This window comes from Ailuropoda melanoleuca, chromosome 13 (genome assembly GCF_002007445.2).
Source record: "Ailuropoda melanoleuca isolate Jingjing chromosome 13, ASM200744v2, whole genome shotgun sequence".
Taxonomy (NCBI): Eukaryota; Metazoa; Chordata; class Mammalia; order Carnivora; family Ursidae; genus Ailuropoda; species Ailuropoda melanoleuca.
The window spans coordinates 51457771-51479698 of NC_048230.1; positions in this window are offsets into that span (position 1 = coordinate 51457771).

The window sequence follows — 21928 nt, forward strand, 5'->3', positions numbered from 1 at the left end:
ATGCATTTGTCTGTACTACTTGTTACTAGAGAATATCACACACCTCAAGTAAGAGAAACCTTGATCTTTATTTTTATTTTAATTCAGCAGCATTTCTAACGGAGGAAGTTTCTTCCCCGTTGTCTTTTTTGTGGTTCGTGGTATGGCTGACTCCTTGTGTTCTAGAATCTCTCATTTTGAGTGTTAAATACTCCAGTCGAGGCTGAAAATAGTTTTTATCCTCAAGGTGAGAGAAGACAGTGAAGCCCCATTTCAGATTAAATCCGGATGGTTCCGTAGCCACACAACTGGGAACTTGAATTTGGCAAGTGCTTTAGGAATGTGTGTGGCCGAGGTTCCCAGGCCCCCACTGGCCCCAGCAGGACCTCCAGGTGCCCTGCAGCATCTTCCTGACTCCTACCCCCTATTTCTCCTGAAGCAGAGTTTCTCAATTTTATACAGGAAAGGGACACAAGCAGAGTGTCCTGGCAGATTATGTCTTTGTTCCAGCAAAAGTCTCTGAGACTTTTCATGCTTCTCAGCTTTGTACTAGATCACATCTCGATAAGGATGAGACTCTGCTGCACACAACTCAGTGGTTCTCACGGGGTTAGGAACATGATTTTGTGCTCCAAGTGGACATTTGGAAACTGCCTGGACACATTTGTGGTTGGTACAACCTGCAGGGGTATATTGGCATCTAAAGAGTTGAGGCCAGGGATGTTGGCAACATCCACAGTGCACAGGGCAGGCCCTACCACGAAGAATGATCCAGTCCCAAATCAGTGGTGCCTAGGTTGAGAAACCCCAGTATGAACTCAAACCAGTTTGGTCAGCAAACCCATATGTTTGGGATTCTACCCAAGTTGAGACCCTTGCTGTGTACATACCTGTGAACTGCAGATATTTTTATATTAACGTTTGAATTCTTTCAACAATATTTATGGAATGTCCATCATCTTCTGGGCACTGTTCTTAGCTCTGAGGCCACAGCAGTGAATGGGATCAGGCCCCTGCCTGCATGGATCCCACAGTCTTCAGGGAGCCCCTTTCTCCAGTGGGGACACATTCTCTGCCTATTGCTTTGTTACCTGCTGCAAATTCCTTTTAGCCAGATTTCTCTGACCGTCTCCTCCTCCTCCTGGGTTGGGCGTGGACTGGATGCTGTGTGTATGCAGAATGTTAAGATTTGTTTAGAAGCCTTCTCTTGAGGACTGGAGGCTATGGACACTGGTGGGAGGAATGTGGATTTTTGAGCCAGACAGAAGTGGATTCAAATCTTGGCTCTGCTTGTTAAGAAGCTGATTGCCTCTCAATCTCTCTGTTTCCCTTTTTTCATCTGTAAAATGGGGCTAATAGATAGTCCTACCTTGATAACCGATCACCAAGACTTGGGTAGAGAGTGTCTGGGATTCAGAAAGCACAATCCTGAAGTCTCTGGGCCTTGTTGGTCTTAATGACAGGGGGGAAGGGATGGCAGAGAAGTACTCTGCTCAGGTGAGAAGTAGTCTTTCTTCCCTTTATGCTTATTGAGTGCCTTCTTGGGGCTGGCACTCTGCTAGATGCTGGGGAAGCGGGGATTAAACAGGCAGATGTGATCCCGGCCACCAGTGGTGCATACATTCTAGTGTTGAAGGTAGAGGGTGAATAAGCTCTCATGCTAAGTTGGAAGAAAACTTGTGCAAGGATAAGGTATGACATGGAGGGGCCTACTTTGGATTGAGCATTTAGAGGACGCTTCTTGGAAGCCTTTTAATGAAAGAAGACATGGTGTTTCAGCTAGATCTGCAGAAGCAGCCACCCAAGGCAAGAGACAAGAGAAGAGCTTTCCTGGCAGAGAGAACAGAAATTGCAAAGGCCCAGAGGTGGGAAGAGATAGCCATGTTCCAGGTACTGAAAGAAGGCTGATGTGATAAGAATGTTTTAGATAAGGGGGAGAATGGAGAGAAGTAAGCCAGGGGGGTTAGCAGGGGTAAGTCTTGCTGGAGCTAGTGGGCATGGTGAGGACTTTTGCGTTAGGATAAGTTAAAAACAAACTGAAGATAGTATAGGGTATGGATATTCTAGGCCTTGTAGTGTATCTGAACTTACAATTTTCCTTGTGCCATCTGCCCAGCTGGGTGGCTCCAGGGTCTCAGTTTTCATCCTGTTTGTGGTGGCCATCTTGAAGCCCATGTTCATTACATGTCGAGCTCAGTAATTCAAGGGAGGCTGTCTTTCTCCCAGGCTCATCCTAATCAGTAGGCGATCCCTCCTCCTCAGCTAAGTGGGAACTCAGAGATTCACAGAGCCATCTGGAAATCCCTCCAGCTTCTCAAAGGAATATATTAGTTTTCTATGACTGGGTAACAAATTACCACAAGCTTAGTGGTGCTCAGTATCACTCATCATCAAGTAAATGCAAATCAAAACCACAATGAGAGATTACCTCACACCTGTTAGGATAGCTGTTACCAAGAAGATAAAGAAAGAACAAGTATTGACAAGGATGTGGAAAAAAAGGAACCCTGGTGCACTGTTGGTGGGAATGTAGATTGATAACAGCCATTATGGAAAACAGTGTGGCGGTTCTTCACAAAATTAAAATTAGGGCTCCCAGGTGATCCAGCAATTCCACTTCTGGGTATTTACTGGAAGGAAATGAAATCAGTGTCTTGAAGAGAGATATCCACTTCCTTGTTCACTGAAGCATTATTCACAATAGCCAAGATATGAAAAGAACTTAGGTGTCCTTTGATGGATGAATGTATAAAGAAAATGTGACATATAATGGAATATTATTCAGCCATAAAAAAGAATGAAATCCTGCCATTGGTAACAACATAGATCAACCAGGCCATTATGCTCAATGAAACAAGCCAGACACAGAAGGACAATGCTGATTTTGTTTGCAGTGCAATATGACCAGCTAAAAAAACTTGAGTTTCTCTTAGACTCCTTGTAGCTGGTGGCCATGTGACGTGGGCTTGGCCAGTGGGACATAAACAGAGTTCTGCTGGGAACTTCTGGGAAAATTTTGACTTCCTGTCGTAGTCTGTCTGGAGGTGATCCCGAGGCACAGATTCTAGTGCAGGTGGTTTATTTGCGAGGTGATCTCAGCAGACACTGGTAGGGGAATGGGAAGGTGGGCAGGGGAAGGAAAGACCGTGTCATCAAGCACATTACCATTGCGGGCCATGTTGGGAGATAGTGTAGAGTGTGCATCTCAGAGTTACCCACCCAAGGACTAAGGGGCTGGGGTATTATTTATCCACCAGCTTCTACTGGTTATTGATGGAAGGCTGTTCCCTGGGGGTATTAATCTCTTAACATTTCCGGTTTGCCCTGTACAGGCCGAGCAGGCCTTAGGGACCAGAGCAAAGAGTCACATGTTGGGCCTTTGGAAGTCAGGCCAGAGAGTGGAAAGGGTGTGCCTGAGGGGAATGGCACAGAGCAGGGGCAGCACCTGCTCTGTGTGCTGCCTGGAGGGTGACAGGCATCTCCCCTCTGGCTGGCTGCTTGCTGAGCTTTGACACATGTAGACCACCCTCACCTCCCCCCACCTCCGTGACCCCCAGATGCTACAGGAGCAGAAGATGAGAGAGGGCATGGGAGAGCTTGTCAGGTGGGTACTTAGACATGTGGAATGGTGTCTGCCTCTGGCCTGGAGGGGCCTGAAGGCAGGTGGGGCCTGAGCAGCTCCAAATGGCAGGAGGTTGAGCAGATAGGGTGCAGAGGAAGCTGCCCACATTTGCTGAGCCAGGGACACTGCAATGCACACTTTCCCACAGGTTAAGACGGTACTGAGTAAGGTAGCTGTGTGTGTGTCCTATTGGGATGTCAGCCAGGGCAAGGGATCCCAGGGGAGTAACCCTAGCGTGAGAGTCGGGAGAGCATCATGAGGTTAGGCTAGGAAATCATAAGCCCCGTTAGGGAGTGATGCCCTATCAGAGGCCTTTAACAGAGGGGACAGGAGCCTTCTGTCTCTAAACTCTTTCTTTTCCTCCTGGAGCCAGTTTGAGCTTCTGTCTCTATAGTCATAAACAGAACCTAGGCTGAGACATCCAGCTTCAAATTTATTTTTTTCCCCCATCTACTTTGATGAAATTTCTTATTCATTTTTAAATGTACTTGGTACTATGTGTCCAAATCTGAAAGCCTGGGATGTTCTGCTCCCATGAAGGGAAAATGGCAGGACTGAGCCTCGTCTCCATTTGCCTTAATGAGTAATTGCTGTAGCAATGTTGCAAAGTATGATTCAGTAGTTCTCGCTGGAACTAATTGAAATGAAAATTGATTCTGGCCTTGACATTTTTCCTTTTCCTTTGCTTTTCATTCTTTCTCTTTTTTTTTTCCTTTTTATTCCATTTTGATTTTGTAAACTTCCCTCTCTGTTCTGGGTCATTCATACAAACTGCAATTAGATAAGACATCAATTCAATTTATTAATTAATGGGATGTCTGTTCATTAATAAGAAAGAGTCAGTCCCTCATCAACAAATAAGCATTCTGAAGGCTGTCTGTGAATCCGCCTTTGCTTTTCAGCCTGAGCTAAACGTGAGTGTATGGGTTAGATTACTTTATCTGTTTTTATTTGTGAGAATAATTTGTGGAATGAACTTAGATTAGTCAAGAGAAGCCAAGAAGCATTTTATGCAATGCATTTCTTTTTTTTTAAATTAAAAAAATTCAATAGTTCCAGTTCTGGGAAAAATGTGGCAACATTATTATAATACTTGGTGATTTTGTTGCTGAGTGTAAATTGGTAGAATCCCTTTGGAGGGCAATTTGGAAAATCTATTAAATGTAAAATGCACATGGGCTCTCTTTGGACCCTCAGTCCCACTCCTGGGAGCTTTTGCTATAGATATATTCCCAAATGAGCACAAACAGGGATGTTGAAGGTTATTCAATGCAGTATTTTCTTTATGGCAAAAGTTAAAAAAAATCCCTAAGTATTCATCAGTAATAGCCAGCTATAAAGGGCAAGAGCATTAGGGGAACTTTAAAGAGCATGCGGTATTTCTAGACTCTGTGAAGGAATGACCTTGAAGATGAGTGAGAAAAACTAAGAAAACAGAATAATGTGTATATTGTGCTCCTTTCTGTATGAAAAGAGAGAGGCACTCACCCCCATACGCCCACACACCCCAATCTGGATGTCTATAGAAGAAGGAGTGGTCAGGGGCAGTGAGATGCTCCCAGATAGGTGTGGGAGGGAGACCCTCATTACCCTTTTGTACTCCTGCATTTTAGTACTTTTTTCCATGTGTATCTATCACCTATTGAAAATAATTAGCATCTGGGTAATTTAGTTATTACAGTCCTACTTATTTTTGACTTTGCTTCTAGCACAAGCATTCATAGCCCAGGGCTTCTGAGTGGGTTTACAGATGAGCTTTAAGGAGAGGGCTTCCAGAGCTGTGTACATCTAGGTGCATTTTCAGGGATGGGACCCATCATTTTTGTCAGGTTCTTAGAGTGGCCCAGGATCTCCAGGAGGTTAAGAACTGCTGCTTTAGATAGAGATCAAGCTTCATCCATGGCAAGCAGGGTGAGTAGTACAAGTCGAAAGCCCCACTTCTGGCTTGCTAGGGGACCCCTGGCGAATCAGTTCAAGCTTGCTGAGCGTAGTTTTAGCCAGCTTAGTCCAGAAATTAATGCCGAGTGGGAAGTGTCCTCAATACTTGCTGTTGACTGACTTTCTTAGCTCAGGCTTGGTATTCAGGCTGTCCTGCAGGGTGAGGTTTAACTGCCAAGCAATTGATGGGAATATGGTGGAGAGGACCAACACACACCAGCTTTGGCATTAGATGGGAGTCCAGATCAACGCCTGGAATTTTTCATTATAAACAATAACAAAGAACAGGCTGATTGACTTATTGACCCAGGAAGGGGCAAAACCATCCTTTTACTTGCTCAAGACAAAAATCTCAGAATCAGTTCCAACTTCTTTTTCTCTTGTATTCCACATTACCAAATCCTGCTAATTTCACCTTGAAAATGTATTAATATTGACTATTGACTACTTTGGACCCTCTGACTGTTCCTTGAATGTGTTGGGGATTCTCTTGCCTCAGGACCTTTGCACCGGCTGTTTTTCCTGCAACACCCCAGACATTCCTGTAGCTCACTCCATCATCAACTTTAACTCCTTGCTAAAATGTTACCTCAGTGAGATCTTCCCTGACCACCTTGTTAAAGTTGTAATCCCATCACTTACTGGAAGCCTGGATTCCTCTTGTCTTGCTCTGTTTTTTGTTTTGTTTTTTCCTGTATAGCATTCGTTACTGTCTGACATGCTCTATAGTTTGCCTGTTTATTATTTTTATAGGCTGTCTTCCCCAGGTAGAACGTAAGGCCAATGAAGGCAGAGATTTTTGTGTGCCAAAAACAACACTTAGGACATAGCAGGAGCTTAACAAATACTTGGTCAGTAAATGAGCGCAAGGCGCTGAGCTAAATGTTTTGGGTTTGTTAACTCATTTAATCTTCCCAACTATGGAGTATGTGCTGTTACTATTTCCATTTTCTATGTGAGGAAACCGAGGCCCAGAAGGTTAAATCATTTGCTCAAGGTCATATAGTTAAAAAGTGTCAAAGGGGCACCTGGGTGGCTCAGTTGGTTAAGTGTCTGACTCTTGGTTTTAGCTCAGGTCATGATCTCAGGGTTGTGAGATCGAGCCCTGCGTTGGGCTCTGCCCTCGGTGCAGAGTCTGAGAGTCTCCCTCTCCCTCACCTAGCACTCTTTCCTTCTCTCTCTCTCTCTCTCTCTCTCTCAAACAAATCTTAAAGGGGGGGGCAGAGCTACAATTTGAAGGAGGCACCGATCCAGATGGGGGTGCAGATAATGGAGGGAGCTTGCTCAAGGGTCAGTAGAGAGTTAGTAAAGTTCTACACCTCGGGCTTTATGGCTATGAAATTGCTCACGCTGTGTAACTAGGGTTGCCACAGCCTTACACAAATCCCTGGGTGGACCTTGTACAAAATTACTGATCACAAGAAATGAACACCTTCCAATATTAATAATATTGATAGCAATCTTATATTTTACATTTTAGCATTGAGCTTTTGGTTGGTATTTTAGTTTTCAAAAGCTTGTCTTTTGCTTTCAAGGGGAGAGGATCTGGAGAAGCTACCTACAGAAGTACTTTGTACTGGAAGAGCTCTCATCATTGTCTTCCTCAGGCCATAGGGTTAAGCCTGAGACGTCTCTTCTCACCAGATTTTAAACAGGCATTGGGACAAATACCGAACTAAATATTAAATCCGTTTCAACAAATTTGGAGCAGCAGCTTCTTTGAAGAAAAATCATTTCCCTTTTGTAAGAGTTCCTCCCCCACCCCCACCGGAAGGCTGTGAATCTTACATCAAGGCACAGGCTTCTTCATAAAAAAATGAAGATTTTCTTTTTGAGTGTACGCGGTGAAAACATTCAGCTTTGAAAGGACTACTTTGGCAAATGCCTTGCTACAAATATATAAATAAATCAATAGACACACAAACGAATGCAAGTCCCTTAGGCCATGGTAAGATGGGTTTTCGGAAAGAATTCACTTCTGTAGTTTTTTTTGAAAACCTCAGTATGCCTATTTAGTGCTTCAGAGGTAAATTGATTATGTGGACTAATAAGTAATCCTGCAGTAAGCTAGTATTTTGGGCATATACAAATATGTTGAGCCAGAGACTGTTCTGTATTTTTTCATGTAATAATCAGGATAGCTTTATGACCCAAGTACTATTATTATCCTAATTGTACAGTTGGGGTGTGCTGATTTTCTGTGTGTGCCCCTCCGTATCCTCCTTACGACACTGCCTTGGAAGGATGATCTGTAGGGCTGCTTCAGTTGTGCTCCTTTGTCCTCTGGATTCCAGTTAGGTTAGTCAGTGAGCCATTAGGAGATGGAAAGTCAAGCCATAATATTATAGGAGGGGACGGGCTGAGCTTCCTGCCTGAAGTCTCAGTTCCTGGCAAGTGGCCCTGTCCTCCAGCTTCAGGTCTCACCTGATTCTGGCCCCACTACTTTCCCTCACCCTTTATGGCCCAGGCTGATGATGGCTTTCTGCTGTTGCCAGCTCTGGGGTATTTCTCCAAACCTTGTTGGTCTCTATTAGTTATGCTCATTAAATTCTCTTTAATGGTCTCTCTTGAGTGTGCCCTTTATTTCATAACTGGACCTTGAATACCACAAAAGGGAGCGTTAGCACAGAACGATTAGGAGAATTGTTCAAGGTTACCCAGCCTAGTAGGAGGCTAACTGGGGATAAGAACATAAGCAGTTTGATTTAAGAGTAAATAGACGTTTCACTAAAACCTGAAACTAAAGCAAATGCAGAAACTGGAATTATTTTCCTCAAAGAATTTTTAAACTGACTTAATAACAAACTATCCTTGATTTAAGAGGCCAGTGTTTAAAAATAAAGTGGTCGCATGTTCCTTATCTTAAAATAGCTTTGTAAACCATGAGAAAGAAGAAAACAAGTGGGGAAACAGGAAGAGTAGCTAATGTCACACACCACGCCCTACTCCTGTAAAAGAAAAACATAAAAGCACAATGTTTTCTCATTTCTTTCTGAAACAGAGAGCTCAAGTAGCAGATTGCCGTGTTCAAGACATGAGTGGCGTCAGCCTTCCTCAGAGGTGACACAGAGGTCTGCGGTTATCTCCGGGGGGTGGGGAACAGGATGGGGATGGAGCGGGGCGTTAGCTGTAACTGTAAGGTTTTACTGATGAAAAGAGTTGAAGTTAATGTGGCAAAATGTTAAATTTTGTCTAATTTGTAGGGTTGGTACACTATCTGTTGTGTGATTTTTTTTTTTTTTGCACACAGAACAGATTTTATAACTACGAAATGTTCAGAAAGAAACCTTCCCGGGGCGCCTGGGTGGCACAGCGGTTAAGCGTCTGCCTTCGGCTCAGGGCGTGATCCCGGAGTTGTGGGATCGAGCCCCACATCAGGCTCTTGGACTATGAGCCTGCTTCTTCCTCTCCCACTCCCCCTGCTTGTGTTCCCTCTCTTGCTGGCTGTCTCTGTCTCTGTCGAATAAATAAATAAATCTTTAAAAAAAAAAAAAGTTTAAAAAAAAAAAAGAAAGAAACCTTCCCTAACACACAAGACTTTCGGCAGAATAATTTACAGCATACCAGTGGTTCTCAAGTTTCTCTTTGTCTTACAGGATGTGAGTGATGCCAGCCACGGGCACAAGCCTCTCCCAGGGCTGTCACCAGATTGTGGCATGCTCTGGGCAGGATCGGCAAAGCTATGGTGAGGTAAAAGCAACTACGAAATTTCAATGGCTTAACACCATAAAAGTTGATTTCTGTCTAGCTGCACATGTCCAGCACGAGTGGACAGTGGCTTCTTATAGTTGCTAATGTCTCAGGCTGGGAGCTTCACCATCTTGTAGCTGTATCATCCGGAGGGCAATACACCTTGGGTGCTTTGGCTTCAAAGTGACACGTGGCCCTTCTGCTCATAGTTCATTGGGCAGAACTAGTCATATTGCTCCAACCTACTGTAGGAGGCTAGGCGATGTGAAAAAACACGTGGACATTTGGTGTTGAATGAAGGTCTCTGCTACATCACAAAAGCAAGGGAGCCTGGGTTTGTGCTTTATTTTAGGGAATCTCGTTGTAACGTCATTCCTCCTTTCCCCTTTTGAGGTAGCATTTTTGAATATAAGTGAGGAGAAGACATGTTTTCATAAGGAAAATCTTGCAACCGATGTAACTTGGGACACCTTGGAAATCAGTCACAAATTTCGGAGCTATTACTTATGATCCCCCTCACGATTGATCAAGGCACATTCGTGCGCTCTGCCTTAAGCATTGAGAACTGTTGAACTGTTGTACTATGCTGTGTGCATGAACCATTTAAACATTGATCCTGAGACGTGTTCATCTTTTGTCCATCCATCCATGCATCCATCCATCTACCCACCTATCCATCCATTCACCCACCCACCCACCCANNNNCACCCACCCATCCATCCACATATCCATCCACATCCATCCATCCATCCATCCATCCATCCATCCATCCACATATCCATCCATCCAGCCAGCCAGCCAGCCAGCCAGCCAGCCAGCCACCCAGCCAGCCAGCCAGCCAGCCTGCCAGCCAAGAAATATCCACTGAATATCTATTATGTGGCAAGCATTGCGTTAGGTAAAGGAGATGTGAAAGTTAAAAAGACAGACATTGCTCCTGTCCTCATGGAACTTACAGTCTATTGAGGCAAAGGCAGATAACAATAAAAATATCACAAGTAGTTATGTAATAACAATTGTAGCAGTTATTAAGGAAAAATGTAGGGCACGAGGAGTAGAGACAGCAGTGGACTTTTTTCTTAATAACTGCTTCTCCCAAGTGCCATATCTATATTTTGATATTAAATTTAATAATTTGATATTAATTGTGATCAGAATTCCTAGAAGGGGGAGCTACCTTAATAATGTAAGAGGTGGTGTATTGCCCTCCATGGTGAAGGCTCCCAGCCTGAGACATTAGCAACTGTCCACCCGTGCTGGACATGTGCAGCTACACAGAAATCAATTCTCTTGGAGACTGTGGAAATTAGTGGTGTTTAATATTTGTATCTTATTTTTTAAATTGAGCATCGATTTTATGACAAATCTTTATTTTCAGTTTGTGTCTCAAATATTAATATTAGGTAAACAGAAAAGTAAAGATTAAGTGAACAAAAATATCTTTGCCAATGCCAGACAACACAAGTTAATTTTTTTTTTTTTTTGCCAGTTTCTCTGCAGTTTTCTCCTGGAACATCTGCAGTTCATCCTCTCCCACCACCAACTTCCAGACTTGGGAATAATTGGGAGGCCAGTCATTAAGCAGAACACAAAAATTAAACCTGGGCCAGATACTGGTTTAAGCATTTTGAAAACCCTAACTCATTAATTCCTCATGAAGTGGGCACTGTTATTATCCCTGTTTTACAGGAGATGAAACAGAAACAGAGAGGCTAAAAAACTTCCCCAGGGTCACAGAGCCAGACTACCTGCTTCCCCTGAAATCTTTTTAGTTTGTTTCATGGTATTACCCACTGACTTGTTTGGGTTTCTGTACCCAGACATGAATGGGAGCCTACTTCGGGCCAAGCACTGTGCCTTGGAGACTGTGAGCCCTTGAAAGGCGGGTAGGTGTCAGGTCCTGCTGTCCGTACATCTGCTGTAGCGCTCGGCACATCGTAGGTCCGAAGATGTGTTTGTCAGACTCACAGGTTGTGACTCCTTACTATTGGCTTTGGAGGAATTCTCACTGGTCAGATTGCCTGGTCCCCCTACTTCTATATGATGTTTGAAGTAAAACCTTTCTAGAAACGGGCCTGCCACCAAAAGGCCCTGGCATCAGTACCCCTGTCCTCTGCACGTTTCCCATTATTCTGGTGAGTCTAACCAGGAAGCTATTTTATTTTTTCTTTTTCTGGAACACATCAAGCTCTTGTGATTAGGAGACACAACTGGAACTCTGCAGAGAGGGACATTGTGAAGCTGCATCCCAAGGGAGTAATCCAGCGTGAGTCAGAGAAAGTCTCCAAAGGGTTGAGCAGGTACACATGCCCCAAACAACACGTCCTCTGACCCAGGGAATGTCCGCGGCTTGAAAAACAAATCGCTGTCCTTTCAAAAGCTTAAATGCTCAATCCGCTCTATACAATGCAATGAAATTACCTCAAGGTTACAGATTGTTGAAATTAGCTGATTAAAGTAATCCACATAACAATTTATGAACCACATTCTCATTGAGGAAATAAAAGGAACATTGGCTGCATAATTTAATAAAAGCTGCCCTCTGTTCAGCCGTAGAAACAGCTGTGTTACCCAGCAGTGCTTTGGTTTAACTTGTGCATTTTGCTTTGTGACTGTCGAACAAATTCAGTCTGGTGCTGACCTCTGAATTATGACCGAGTCCTAGAAATTGAGGGGCAGGGGGTGGGGAGTAGAATGAGCTGTGGATGTTACAGGGGCAAGCTAGGAAAGAATTATTAAAAAAGATATCAGCCAGAGAAACATTTGCAGGCTGGCATTTGCAAAGAAATTATTTTGTTTGTTTAATCGAGTGTTTGTTAATTTAAAAAAGCAGAGGAGAAAAGAAGGAAATTACCATTCACCATCTGCCAGAATGAGGGCTAGGCATTTGGACACAAATGAGATTTTTCTCTAGTTGGGTGGAAGGGGAGGATTTCTTGAGTAGGGAAGGATCAGAGATGGGTTTTGTGAGGGGGTTACAGTTTGGGGTTCAGTGCTAGGAGAGAGGGTCCATTTTGCTGGTAGTGAAAGGGCAGGGAGACAGCTGACTGAAAGCTGGAGACAAATGTCTCTTGCTACTTCTCTGGCTTCGGTGCCATGGATGATGGAGTAATGCCCAGAGCGATGATGGGAATAGGGAAGACCGCTATGCTTGTATTTTACAGCATGCCATTAGGAGCTGACATTATCCAGGTTACTTGGTTAGAATAGACACATCTGAAAATTCAGGGGCCAAAATGAGTCATCAGCACCCCATCTCCATCACAGACACACCTTGGCTGGTTTTTTCCGTCAGTATTTTTTGTTGTTCTCTTGAAAGTACTAGATGCTTTTAAAAGACATTTGAGAAATAAAGTAAAGCAGAAAAAAATACCCAAATTCCACCACTGAAACACAAACATGCTAACTTTTTGGTATATTTTCTTCTAAACATAGATTGTTTATTTTTACACAGGCAGAGCCATAATATATATGGCCTATTTGGTGTCCTCACTTTTCACTTATATTAGGTCCTAAACGTTTCCAACCTATCATATTAATTTTAGAGGGATGTAATAGTCACCCAGTGTATGTATGAGAATTGATCTTCTTATTCCTTTCCCTATTCTGGGTAGGTCAGTTGTCTCTTATTTTCCCCCGCCAAATAACAATTCTTGCCAATATGATCTTTGTGCATTTTCTCTTAAACTCTTGGGATTTTGATTTCACTCATCAAGTGGCAGAGTTAACAGCCACAGAAAAAGAGGACATAGGAGTCGGTTAAAGACGAGCTAACTGGGATTGAGATGGGCAGGCACTGACGAATATCCAATATACGTGTTTGGTATTTTTTATTTGCCCTTCCAGATCCCCTTTCCATCCATATCCACCTTGCTTTTTACCCCTGAATGCACATGTACACCAATGGGTTCCCTTCCCTCTGGTTTTAGGTTGGGTTTGACCAATGGGAATGCACAGCAGAGAACTGGACGGAGGGATGAGAGTGAGGAATGAGGTCATAGTGCCTGTTCCCGTGGCTCTTTCCTTGCAGATTTGACTTGGGATGGCTGCATTCCATGGCTAAAGAATATGGCTCCAAGTAGGTGTTGGTCAGCCCTCTCCACAAGGAGTTCTCTTTCCAGGTTGAGATAACTCTTCTTTCCTCATGTTCCTTAAGGCCTAACGGTGTATCTATGTGTTCCCTTTAGAGCTGGGGCATTTCCCATCCCTTGTGATTTCTCCAACCTTTGCACATGGGTCTTTTATTCATACTTCTTGATATCACCCAACTTGAGCATGCCTAGATCCTGATGGATATGATATCCTTATCTTTAGTTTTGATGAAAATTCTCCCTCCAAAGCCTCGTCACTTTATATTTGGGATGAATTTCTTTTGTGACGTTTCAGTGTTTAAAATTTTTTTTTCCTATGCAGCTGCACTCATTGAAAGCTCGTACTGGCTGAGCAAGCAAAAAGTTTCAAAGGAAGCATCTCTCTTGCAGTCACTTAATTAGAAAAGAATCTCTCTCTCTCTCTCTCTCTCTTTTTTTTTATAGTGAGCCAGCTACAGTGGAAATACTTTTTCCTGTCTTCGTATTTGTGTGAGAGAATTAGCAGAAATCCTTGGGGAAGAGAATGTTGCCTCCTTCCATGACTGCAGGGGATTGTACTTGGCCGGGACTTGGTAGTCCTATCCACCCAATTAAAGCGGTTGTCTTTTATTGATGTCCTGGTTGCCAGATACTGTGTTAAGCCAGTCACAAACATTTATCTCAATTGATCTACGCAGTGAGTTTGTGAAGTCAGTGACATTATTATCCCCATTTTACAGCTATTTAATGTTATTGGTAATAATCTAGATGAGCTTCTCTATGAGCTTCCCTATCAGAGAGGATGACTTTTATTTTATAATAATATTTTTTATTATATTATGTTAGTCACCATACAGTACATCCCTGGTTTTTGATGTAAAGTTCGATGATTCATTACTTGCGTGTAACACCCAGTGCACCATGCAATACGTGCCCTCCTTACTACCCATCACCAGTCTATCCCATTCCCCCACCCCTCCCCTCTGAAGCCCTCAGTTTGTTTCTCAGAGTCCATAGTCTCTCATGCTTCATTCCCCCTTCTGTTTACCCCCCCCCTTTCTTTATCCCTGGATGACTTTTATGCCAACAAGGCAGAAAGATTCTGAGCCTGATTTTGTCTTCTGGTCATCATAGTCCCATGTGTCTTTCCAGAGAGGTGGGAATCTCTCCACTGTAGGAAGCTGTTTAGAATGTCTCCTTTGGAGAAGGTGTTCAGTTTTCTCTTGTCTATTTTGATTTTTTTTCTCTACTCTTGGTCCCAAGTAGAGAAACTCGCTTTTGCCTTCTTTCTCTTACTGCCACCTTCGCCCTTGGAGACACAGACACTGTGGTGGCTGTCGAGATTAACAAGGTGGTACTTGCCCTCATATCTTAAATATGTTATTTGTTGACTCAGAGGATTAGACTATGGCCTCATTTAACCATATGGTCCCCCATCAACCTATCCCTTTGTCTTCTTCCACCCAAGGTAACCATCTCTTTGAATCTCCTTACTTGTTATTACTTCCTTTCTCTCTTTTTATGCAATTTTGTTGCATTTATATGTACTCTTAAGGAGTGTGTTTTTAATTTTAGTAGTTTTTCATTTTATAAAAAGGGTATCATGCCTTAGGCAATCTTTTTGGACTTTCTTCATTTACTTATGCCATGCTTTGTGCCTATTATATCCTGTTGCTGCAATGGATAGATTTTTACTTTCATCTATTATCTCATTGTGTGAATACACCATAGTTTATTCATCCACTGTCTGGTTAGTGGCCAGTTATTTGGGTTGCTTCCAGGATTTTGCTTTTGAGAATGGAGCTGGCTTTTGTATATTAATCTTTTTTTTAATAATAATTTTTATTATGTTAGTCACCATACAGTACATCCCTAGTTTTTGATGTAAAGTTCCATGATTCATTACTTGCGTATAACACCCAGTGCACCATGCAATATGTGCCCTCCTTAATACCCATCACCAGCCTATCCCATTCCCCCACCCCCTCCCCTCTGAAGCCCTCAGTTTGTATATTAATCTTTTATTCAATCACCTTATTAATCACTCATATCATGTTTCAAAATCTGTTAAAACATGAGTCTTGCAGTCTTGAACCGGTGTTTCAAGATTGCTTTCAGCCAAGTGATGGGTGTGATGTGGTTGTCATTGTCAGAACGTGTGTGAATTTGATCTTAACTGCTAATATAGTTGTCAAGTGGGTGATGAGTATTGTTGTTACCATACATTCTAGTTGCCATTTAAAAATGTCTTCAAAGTGATCACACCATAATTTGGCATCAAAGTGGAAAGTTACTGGACCCACTGAAAGGCTTGGACACAGAGCAGCAGGTGCACATTTCTTAGTAGTGGAGCAGACATCTGCCATTGGAGTGATGACACCATATCTTCTTGCAAAACAACAAATAAGCACATTGTAGGACTTGAGAAAGGAAGATGGACTCAACTGATGATGCCGTGTTAAGTTTTGTGACCAAGATATGCATGAAAGGTTCTAGCCTGGGGCCTTTATACTTGCTGTTCTTCCTGTCCAGATCGCTCCTTTCCTAGGTCACTGCATGACTCCTTGCCTCATTTCATTCAAGTCCGAACCCGTAGGGCACCTTCTCAGTGAGGTGACCTGACTTCACTCTCTCAGATTGCAGTGTACGTTCTCCCTATTCAGACCCTTCTCTTCTTGTCTGTTTTGACTAGGGGTGTAGAATGTATTGTATTTATTTATTGATTTATGTTTGTTTGTTTTTTTTCTGTCCCGTTAGGGTTTTTGTCTGTGGCTCACTGCTTTGTCTAGGGCACTGAGATCAGTGCGTGGTATGGAGGAGCCAATTCCCTCCAACTTAGGAACCCTTGAGTTTCTTCCATGCCTTCTGAAGCAGTGGCCGTGGGAGGCTCATGGTCTGCGTATCAGAGACAATTTGCTTCAGCATAACCAACAATGTTGCTTCTGTCTAAAAGGGACTGGGAGCTGCCCAGGTGATCCTGGAGGGCTCGTCACTGCCCTCCATCCTGTGTCTTCTATATTGAGTAGAACTAAGACACCAAACCCAGTAGAGCCCAGTATGTAAGTCCTTCTGGACTCTGTGTACATGGGCATATTTGCAGCCAGTGAGACCACGTGGGAAGGGACGGCACAGCCTTGTTCTTCACTATCAGGACAGAGAAGTGGAGTTATACTGAGATGTGGCAGATTTGGTTTTCAAGCCCAAGGCTGTATTGACTCTTACCTGTGGATGGTGGCTGTTGGCTTGAGGACCAGTCCCGGAACTGTAGTGACTTTGCCTTCCTGGGACTCAGGCTGGTGTGTCTTCTTCATTCTCTGGGCGAATGAGAGCAATTGCCAAGACTCTTTCCCTGTCTTATTGGTTGAGTCACTCTGCTTCTCTTGTCCACCTTCCCAGGGCTTCCCAGCTTGAGAGGGTCTTTTTATTAATAAGATAACCCTCTTGCACACAGAAGCAGCGGGCAGCGTAGTGGATTCTCTCCTGATGAAATTCTTGAAGCAAACCGAACGAGGGCGGTTCTGAGACAGCACTGGCAGGGGCTGCAGGGGAGGTCGCAAATGGAGCAGAGACACTGCATTGTCTGCAACCAGGCTTCTCTTTTGGAGGGAGAAAGGGTGGGGCATAGGCCCTGTAGATCCCCGCCCACCGCACATGCCTTCCTAACTCTCCAGACAAATGCTGGAGTAAGTGTGAGGCTCTACTGTGGGACCTCTGAGTTCCCGGGGGCGGGGGCGGTGCCATCAAAAGCTCGATAGTCCATACACCCAACGTGCAATAATCAATAATCAAACATATCAGAGGAAAAGTGGCCTGGAAGATCAATTGGTAGTGACTTAGAGAGCTGTGGGTTTTGTGAAGGAATTTTAGGCCGTATTTGGCTCATTGGACAAGAAAGATGGAATAGGTTCACTTGTTTGGGGGTGGTGGTGGTGAGGGACATTGATTTTGTCTTGTGCGGGGCATTTTTATTCTGTCTTGGGGGGGTGTTTGTGAGCTCAGAGCAGGCAAACAGGCTGCAAGGCAATACTTGAAAAACTGTGGAGTTAAAACTAGGAGGAAAGATTATTCTGTTTGAGCCTCACGAAAATCCTGTAATGTAGATATAGTAGGGGCATGGCCTTGAGCCTGTTTTACAGGAGAAAATGGAGCACGTGCCCCATAGCTGGCAGGCATGAGAGTTCAATTCAGGTCTTCCTTCTTGAGTTATGAGGGGATGGATGGAGAGCTGTTGGAGTCTGGGCTTAGTTTTATTCTATGCCGGGGATGAAGACACAGGAGAGTGTGTGGCTCTTTGCTTCAAGTCGAGTTGGGGAGACAGTCTGCCACGAGGAAATTCAAACAAGACAGCAGCAGAATAGGGTTGAAACCAAGGTCTCATGGTGATGGGGATTGGCGGATGACACAGACTAATGGCCTGAATAGTTTTTTTGCGTGCATACCCCCCTAAAAGTATTTTGAAACACTATGCATTCCCTTTATACATTTTGATGTCGACATTCAAATTTTTCTTTGTACATTTAAGTAGTTGCAAAGAATATTACCTTTGGCATATTATGAATATTGATGTTTTACAACAGAAAGTTTACATATTCCAAAAAATTATATCCAGTAGAATCTAAACACCATAACAAGTTGGTACCCACCATTAATCATTTAAGAACGGATGAAAAAAATTCTTCCGAAAGTTTTACATCGTCCCCTTTTTCTCCTCAAGTTTACAATTTCTTTCTTTTTCTTTTTCTTTTTTTATTTCCACAGAGAATTTTATTCTACTGACATATTTTTGGGTTTTAAAAACTTTTGACCATTTTATCATGGTTCTCTGTAAGCACATATAGATACATCAAAGCCAAAACATGGCTTCCTGGAATCCTAAGGCTTCTAGGGCTTAAAAAAATTCTTCTGGATTGGATTTGCAATTTAGTTATTATTAATATAATTGGTCCACATAACAGAAATTCTTATAAAATGTGAGAAGTAATTATTGAGCATTAAAAGTAACATTTTATTGGACAGCATCTTTTAATAAGATGAATAGGGCTTTTTAAAAAGCCTGTTCAAAAGGATGAAATCACTTATTACCATAATGATGCAGAGTTCAACATTAATTCTGTTCTTATTTTTCATTTTTTATAGATGTGAGTTCGGCGAAATCTTGTTCACATATGAATAAATTGATGGAAATAAAAAGTTTTGTTACAGCAGTGTCACTCAGTTACTTAAACACACACATGGTGGTTTGTCAGAAAGTTTATTTTTATTTTTTATTTTTTAAAAATATTTTATTTATTTATTTGACAGAGATAGAGACAGCCAGCGAGAGAGGGAACACAAGCAGGGGAGTGGGAGAGAAAGAAGCAGGCTCATAGCGGAGGAGCCTGATATGGGGCTCGATCCCATAACGCCGGGATCATGCCCTGAGCCGAAGGTAGACGCTTAACCACTGTGCCACCCAGGCACCCCAGAAAGTTTATTTTTAATGATCTGTGAGCTGACAACTCAATTAAGTCCTGCTGTAATATTGTTGCAAGCAAAGAATCGGAAGCCACAGGATCATGGAGGGCTCTGTCCCCGATGTTAGGATCCTTTGTTTTGTGAATGTGTACTTCCTTTTCTGACAGTCCTATGTGTGGTGCCCCAGGAGTGTTTGGACTTGGGGACAGTGTGCTGTGGTGAGATTCAGAGTGAGGAGACGTGGGCTTCTGTAGCGTGGGAGAGGGCGATTATGGAACTGGGGAGGGGAGAGTGAGCAGGGAGCATGGAGTGCCTCTGGGCACCAGGAATGTGCTCACATCGGATCTAGAAAGGGTGCAGATGAACTTTGAGAATCTGGAAATCGATTTCTTTGATTCCCTTACCATCCGTGAGGCTGATCCCAGAGTTTCTGAGGTGTTCACACCCTGGTGTGGTTGTTGTCAGAGACAACATGGGTTCAGAGCTGGGCAGAGAGATCATAGTCAGTGGGGGGCGTGGGGCAGGTGGGCCGAGGTAGGCCAGCTTTTCAGAGACCCCGTGAAAAGGGTGTAATTTAGGCAACGGGAGGGGAGAAGATCTAGTGAATTGGTTAAAAACATGGGTTTTGGAGTTCGTGGTCATTTCAAATCCTGGCCCTGCGCCATGGGTGCAGAATCTTGGGAGTTCCTCACCTTTATCAGCCTCTGTTTCTCATGTGCAGAGTGGGGGTAGTAACTGTACTTACAGCCTTCGGCTCCTGGCAAGTCTTCTCTGAAAAGAGGAAGTGTCTATGGATCGGGAGTGTGATTAGCTGAAGAAGCCAGGAGGCCATCTACGAAGAGAGGGAGAAGTTCTCGGCAACCTGCCGCCTTATCCCTGCTCCTGCTCCAGACTCCAGAGCAAACTGTGGTCTTTGGCAGAAAATGAAACTGATTTCAAATTTGTTCTATCTGCAGTCCTGTGGAGAAACTGTTGCTTTATAGGTGTTTTGTTTTCTTTCCATGTGGTTGTTGGGTGGGTGTATTTGTCAACCTAGAAGGATAGAACATATTTAACAACTTGTTACTTTATTTATTTATTTATTTTGGAGTTTACAGTTTTGGACGTAGAGTTCAATGATGCATCAGTCTTATATAATACCCCATGCTCATTACATCACGTGCCCTCCTTAATGTCCATCATTCAGTTACCCCATCTTCCCACCCCCTCCCCTTTGTCAACCCTCAGTTGCTTCCTGTGGTTAAGAGTCTCTCTTGATTTGTCTCCTCTGATTTTGTCTTGTTTTATTTTTCCCCTCTTCCCCTATGATCCTCTGTTTTGTTTCTTAAATTCCACATATGACTGAGATCGTACGATAATTGTCTTTCTCTGACTGACTTCGCTTAGCATAATACCCTCTGGTTCCACCCATGTCGTTGCAAATGGCAAGATTTCATTTTTTTTGATGGCTGCGAAATATTCCACTGGATATATAAACCACTACTTCTTTATCCTTTCATTGGTCGATGGACATCTGGGCTCTTTCCATAGTTTGGCTGTTGTGGACATTGTTGCTATGAACATTGGGGTGCAGATGCCCCTTTGGATCACTACATTTGTATCTTTGGGGTAAATACCTAGTAGTGCAATTGCTGGGTCATAGGGTAGCTCTATTTTCAACTTTCTGAGGAACCACCATACTGTTTTCCAGAGTGGCTGCACCAGCCTGCATTCCCACCAACAGTGTAAGAGGGTTCCCCTTTATCTGCATCCTTGTCAACATCTGTTGTTTGCTGGCTTGTTAATTTTAGCCATTCTGACTGGTGTAAGGTGGTATCTCATTGTGGTTTTGATGTGTATTTCTCTGATGCTGAGTGATGCTGAGCATTTTTTCATATGTCTGTTGGCCATTTGTATGTCTTTGGAGAAATGTCTGTTCGTGTCTTCTGCCCATTTTTTGACTGGATTATTTGTTCTTTGGGCATTGAGTTTGATAAGTTCTTTGTAGATTTTGGATACTAGCCCTTTATCTGATAAGACATTTGCAAATAACTTCTTCCATTCTGTTGGTTGTCTTCTGGTTTTGTTGGCTGTTTCCTTTGCTGTGCAAAAGCTTTTTATCCTGATGAAGTCTCAATAGTTCATTTTGACATTGTTTCCCTTGCCTTTGGAGATGTTTCTAGCAAGAAGTTGCTGCGGCTGAGCTTGAAGAGGTTGCTGCCCGTGTTCTCCTCTAGGATTTTGATGGATTCCTGTCTCACACTTAGGTCTTTCATCCATCTTGGTCTATTTTTATGCATGGTGTAAGGAAATGGTCCAGTTTCATTCTTCTGCATGTGACTGTCCAATTTTCCCAACACCATTTGTTGAAGAGACTGTCTTTTTTCCATTGGGATGTTCTTTCCTGCTTTGTCAAAGATTAGTTGACTATAGAGTTGAGGGTCCATTTCTGGGTTCTCTTTTTTTTTTAATAATAATATTTTTTTATTGTATTATGTTAGTCACCATACAGTACATCCCTAGTTTTTGATGTAAAGTTCCATGATTCATGACTTGCGTATAACACCCAGTGCACCATGCAATACGTGCCCTCCCTAATACCCATCACCAGCCTATACCATTCCCCCACCCCCCCTCCCCTCTGAAGCCTCTATTCTGTTCCATTGATCTATGTATCTGTTTTTGTGCCAGTACCATACTGTCTTGATGATTACAGCTTTGTAATAGAGCTTGAAGTCTGGAATTGTGATGCCCCCAGCTTTGGTTTTCTTTTTCAACATTCCTTTGGCTATTCGGGGTCTTTCCTGGTTCCATACACATTTTAGGATTATTTGTTCCAGCTCTGTGAAAAATGCTGATATTTTGATAGGGATTGTACTGAACGAGTAGATTGCTTTGGGTAGCATAGACATTTTAACAATATTTGTTCTTCCAAATATCCATCCATGGGCATGGAACGTTTTTCCATCTTTTGTGTCTTCCTCAATTTCTTTCATGAGTGTCCTATAGTTCTCTGAGTACAGACACTTTGTCTCTTTGGTTAGGTTTATTCCTAGGTATCTTATGGTTTTGGGTGCAATTGTAAATGGGATAAACTTCTTCATTTCTCTTTCTTCTTTCTCATTGTTAATGTATAGAAATGCAAGTGATTTCCGTGCATTGATTTTTATATCCTGCCACTTTGCTGAATTCCTGT